Genomic DNA, 4,752 nt, shown 5'->3' on the forward strand with positions numbered 1-4,752 from the left:
TAACAGCCATAAAAGGGGAAATCGACAGTAACACAATCATAGTAGGGGACTTTAACACCCCACTTTCACCAATGGACAGATCATCCAAAATGAAAATAAATAAGGAAACACAAGCTTTAAATGACACATTAAACAAGATGGACTTAATTGATATTTATAGGACATTCCATCCCAGAACAACAGAATACACTTTCTTCTCAAGTGCTCGTGGAACATTCTCCAGGATAGACCATATCTTGTGTCCAAATCAAGCCTTGGTAAATTTAAGAAAATTGAAATCGTATCAAGTATCTTTTCTGACCACAACACTATGAGACTAGATATCAATTACAGGAAAAAATCTGTAAAAAAATACAAACACATGGAGGCTAAACAATATGCTACTAAATAGCCAAGAGATCACTGAAGAAATCAGAGGAAATCAAAAAATACCTAGAAACAAATGACAATGAAAACACGACAAACCAAAACCTATGGGATGCAGCAAAAGCAGTTCTAAGAGGGAAGTTTATAGCAATACAATCCTGCCTCAAGAAACAAGAAAAATCTCAAATAAACACCCTAACCTTAGACGTAAGGCAACTAGAGAAAGAAGAACAACCCCCCCCCCAAAGTTAGCAGAAGAAAGGAAATCATAAAGATCAGATCAGAAATAAATGAAAAAGAAATGAAGGAAACAATAGCAAATATCAATAAAACTACAAGCTGGTTCTTTGAGAAGATAAACAAAAGTGATAAACCATTAGCCAGACACATCAAGAAAAAAAGGGAGAAGACTCAAATCAACAGAATTAGAAATGAAAAAGGAGAAGTAACAACTGACACTGCAGAAATACAAAGGATCATGAGAGATTACTACAAGCAACTCTATGCCAATAAAATGGACAACGTGGAAGAAATGGGCAAATTCTTAGAAAAGCACAACCTTCCAAGACTGAACCAGGAAGAAATAGAAAATATAAACAGACCAATCACAAGCACTGAAATTGAAACTGTGATCAAAAATCTTCTGACAAACAAAAGCCCAGGACCAGATGGCTCCACAGGTGAATTCTACCAAACATTTAGAGAAGAGCCAACACCTTCCCTTCTCAAAGTCTTCCAAAATATAGCAGAGGGAGGAAGACTCCCAAACCCATTCTACAAGGCCACCATCACCCTGATACCAAAACCAGGCAAAGATGTCACAAAAAAAGAAAATTACAGGCCAATATCTCTGATGAACATAGATGCAAAAATCCTCAACAAAATACTAGCAAGCAGAATCCAACAGCACATTAAAAGGATCATATACCATGATCAAGTGGGATTTATCCCAGGAATGCAAGCATTCTTCAGTATATGCAAATCAATCAATATGATACAGCAAAGTAACAAACTGAAGGATAAAAACCATATGATCATCTCAGTACATACAGAAAAAGCTTTTGACAAAATTCAGTACCCATTTATGATAAAAACCCTGCAGCAAGTAGGCACAGAGGGAACTTACCTCAACATAATAAAGGCCATATATGACAAACGCACAGCCAACATCATTCTCAATGGTGAAAAACTGAAACCATTTCCTCAGAGATCAGGAACAAGACAAGGTTGCCCACTCTCACCACTATTATTTAACATAGTTTTGGAAGTTTTAGCCACAGCAATCAGAGAAGAAAAAGAAAAGGAATCCAAATCGGAAAAGAAGAAGTAAAACTTGTCACTGTTTGCAGATGACATGATACTATACATAGAGAATCCTAAAGATGCTACCAGAAAACTACTAGAGCTAGTCAATGAATTTGGTAGAGTAGCAGAATACAAAATTAATGCACAGAAATTTCTTGCATTCCTATACACTAATGATGAAAAATCTGAAAGAGAAATTAAGGAAACACTCCCATTTACCACTGCAACAAAAAGAATAAAATACCTAGGAATAAACCTACCTAAGGAGACAAAAGACCTGTATGCAGAAAACTATAAGACACTGATGAAAGAAATTAAAGATACCAACAGATGGAGAGATATACCATGTTCTTGGATTGGAAGAATCAACATTGTGAAAATAACTATACTACCCAAAGCAATCTATAGATTCAGTGCAATCCCTATCAAACTAACAATGGCATTTTTCACAGAACTAGAACAAAACATTGCACAATTTGTATGGAAACACGAAAGACCCCGAATAGCGAAAGCAATCTTGAGAAAGAAAAGCAAAGCTGGAGGAATCTGGCTCCCTGACTTCAGACTATACTACAAAACTACAGTAATCAAGACAGTATGGCACTGGCACAAAAGTAGAAATATAGATCAATGGACCAGGATAGAAAGCTCAGAGATAAACCCACGCACATATGGTCACCTTATCTTTGATAAAAGAGGCAAGTGTATACAAGATAGAAAAGACAGCCTCTTCAATAAGTGGTGCTGGGAAAACTGGACAGCCACATGTAAAAGAATGAAATTAGAACACTCCCTAACACCATACACAAAAATAAACTCAAACTGGATTAATGACCTAAATGTAAGGCCAGACACTATAAAACTCTTAGAGGAAAACATAGGCAGGACACTCTATGACATAAATCACAGCAAGATCCTTTTTGACCCACCTCCTAGAGGAATGGAAATAAAAGCAAAAATAAACAAGTGGGACCTAATGAAACTCAAAAGCTTTTGCATAGCAAAGGAAACCATAAAAAATATGAAAAGACAACCCTCAGAATGGGAGAAAATATTTGCAAATGAAGCAACTGACAAAGGATTAATCTCCAAAATATACAAGCAGCTCATGCAGCTCAACATCAAAAAAACAAACCACCCAATCCAAAAATGGGCAGAAGACCTAAACAGACATTTCTCCAAAGAAGATATACAGATTGCCAACAGACACATGAAAGGATGCTCAACATCACTAATCATTATAGAAATGCAAATCAAAACTACAATGAGGTATCACCTCACACCGGTCAGAATGGCCATCATCAAAAAAATCTACAAACAATAAATGCTGGAGAGGGTCTGGAGAAAAGGGAACCCTCTTGCACTGTTGGTGGGAATGTAAATTGATACAACCACTATGGAGAACAGTATGGAGGTTCCTTAAAAAACTAAAAATAGAACTACCACATGACCCAGCAATACCACTACTGGGCATATATCCAGAGAAAACCATAATTCAAAAAAGAGTCATGTACCACAATGTTCATTGCAGCTCTGTTTACAATAGCCAGGACATGGAAGCAACCTAAGTGTCCATCAACAGATGAATGGATGAAGAAGATGTGGCACATATATACAATGGAATATTACTGAGCCATAAAACGGAACGAAATTGAGTTATTTGTAGTGAGGTGGATGGACCTAGAGTCTGTCATACAGAGTGAAGTAAGTCAGAAAAACAAATGCCGTATGCTAACGCATATACATGGAATCTAAAAAAAAAAAAAAAAAAGGTTCTGATGAACCTAGGGCAGGACGGGAATAAAGACGCAAACCTACTAGAGAATGGATTTGGGGATATGGGGAGGGGGAAGGATAGGCCGGGACAAAGTGAGAGAGTGGCTTGGACATATCTACACTACCAAATGTAAAATAGCTAGTGGGAAGCAGCCGCAAAGCACAGGGAGATCGGCTCGTGCTCTGTGACCACCTAGAGGGGTGGGATCGGGAGGGAGATGCAAGAGGGAAGAGATATGGGAACATGTGTATAACAGATTCACCTTGTGATAAAGCAGAAACCAACACACCCCTGTAAATCAATTAGACTCCAATAAAGATGTTAAAACAGGGGGGGGTACAGCCTGTGGCGTTAAGGGCATTCACATCGTTGTGCTGTCCTCAGCACCATCCTCTGCAGAACTCCTTTCTTCTTGCAAAACTGAGACTCTGACCCATTAGACACTAACTCCCCCTCCCCCCGCCCCTGATACCCACAATCCTACTTTCCTTCTCTGAACCTGAGGGCTGCAGGGGCCTCACATACCTGGACTCACACACTGTTGGTCCTTTTGTGACTGAGCATGATGCCCTCGAGGTTCCCCCGTGTGGTGCCGCGTGCAGGGACGTCCTCCCTCCTGGAGGCGGACAGTGTCCCCTTACACGGATACCCGTCTCACGTCTCCATCATCCACCAACCACCATCCACACCTGCGGCGCCTCCCCCTCGGCTCCCCTGAGTAACGCTGGGAAGCGGAGCGCAGGTACCCGAGGCCTTGCTTGTCTGCAGGATCGAACGGAAGCTCTAATTTTCGCGGCCCCCCCCCGCACCACTCTCCACGCCCTCGCCGACACTCATTAATTTCTGGGATTTCTGAGAACGGGGATCCTAGTGGGTGTGAGGCGTTGGGAAGAAAATAAACCAACCCCATCATCCCAGTGAGCAGCCAGGCCGGCGGCCCCGGGCCCACTCCTCCGTGAGGGCGAGACGCCGGTCACCGCTGAGCCAGAGCTGGCACCCAGGGAAGACGCTCTGTGCCGGCGCCTCCGGGGATCGCGAGCCCAGTTCCTGTCAGGGACCAGCGAGAAGCCAAGGGGTTCGGGCCATGAGTCCAGGCCGGGTGCCGAGCGGCGACAGCTGCCTGTGGGCCCAGCGCATGCGTGCTCGGGGTGGTTGGGCAGGTGCGGGTCCACTGCTGCCAAAAGACCCGGCGCTGCGGGGCGCGCTCAGGGATGCCGAGGGGCCGGGCGCATGCGTGCTCGGGCGGCGCGGTGGGGCGGGCTCAGGGTGGCCGGGAGACCCGGCGCTTGCGCGCTTCCGGCGCG

This window comes from Mesoplodon densirostris, chromosome 10, assembly GCF_025265405.1.
Source record: "Mesoplodon densirostris isolate mMesDen1 chromosome 10, mMesDen1 primary haplotype, whole genome shotgun sequence".
NCBI classification, from domain to species: domain Eukaryota; kingdom Metazoa; phylum Chordata; class Mammalia; order Artiodactyla; family Ziphiidae; genus Mesoplodon; species Mesoplodon densirostris.